This window comes from Pygoscelis adeliae, unplaced genomic scaffold (genome assembly GCF_000699105.1).
Source record: "Pygoscelis adeliae isolate BGI_AS28 unplaced genomic scaffold, ASM69910v1 Scaffold60, whole genome shotgun sequence".
NCBI lineage: Eukaryota > Metazoa > Chordata > Aves > Sphenisciformes > Spheniscidae > Pygoscelis > Pygoscelis adeliae.
In genome coordinates, this window is record NW_008823954.1 from 3,202,194 (window position 1) to 3,202,881 (window position 688).

Below are 688 nucleotides of genomic sequence, written 5' to 3' on the forward strand. Positions count from 1 at the left end.
GGAGCCGGCCCAGGGCAAGGGGGGTAAACCCAAAACCAGCCAAGCCCAAGGCGGCCAAGCCGAAAGCGGCCAAGGCGAAGAAGGCGGCGCCCAAGAAGTGAAGTGTTGAAGTGGAAATACTTAAACCCAACGGCTCTTTTAAGAGCCACCCACTGTTGTCCCAGAAAGGGCTGATACACTCCGTCACCGAGCTCCGTGCCTGCAGCAGAGCTAACCACACTCCACTATCCATGTGGGACGTTCGTCTGTGGAGTGGATGGGACGCTAAACTTCCGGCCGTGATTACGCAAAGACTTGGAAAAATAAAGTGTACATTCCCTGCGGAAACATTTCTAAAGGCTGACTTTTTTTGAGCACCGCAAGAGGGTGTACGTGTTAAAGGGACTGCTTAGGGCGGGTATCGCTCTGGGGCGCGGAGGTTTCTTTCGGTGCTTTAACCAGCGCGGTTCCTAACGGCCTGGGTGCGACTGCCACACCTCTCTTAGTGACCGTAGCCGGGACCCGTCAGCACGGCTCCTCCACTTCCTTGGCAATGACCTTTCCGCTTGGCAGCGCTGTCGTGGGGCAGGTCTCAATTTCTGCGGGATTTCACTGACCTGCTTTTTGAGAAGGAGTTTGCCGGGGCGGGAGGCGGGTGGAACTACCAGCGGTCCTCTTCCGCACCCTGCCGGCCTGGTGGCGGGGCAGC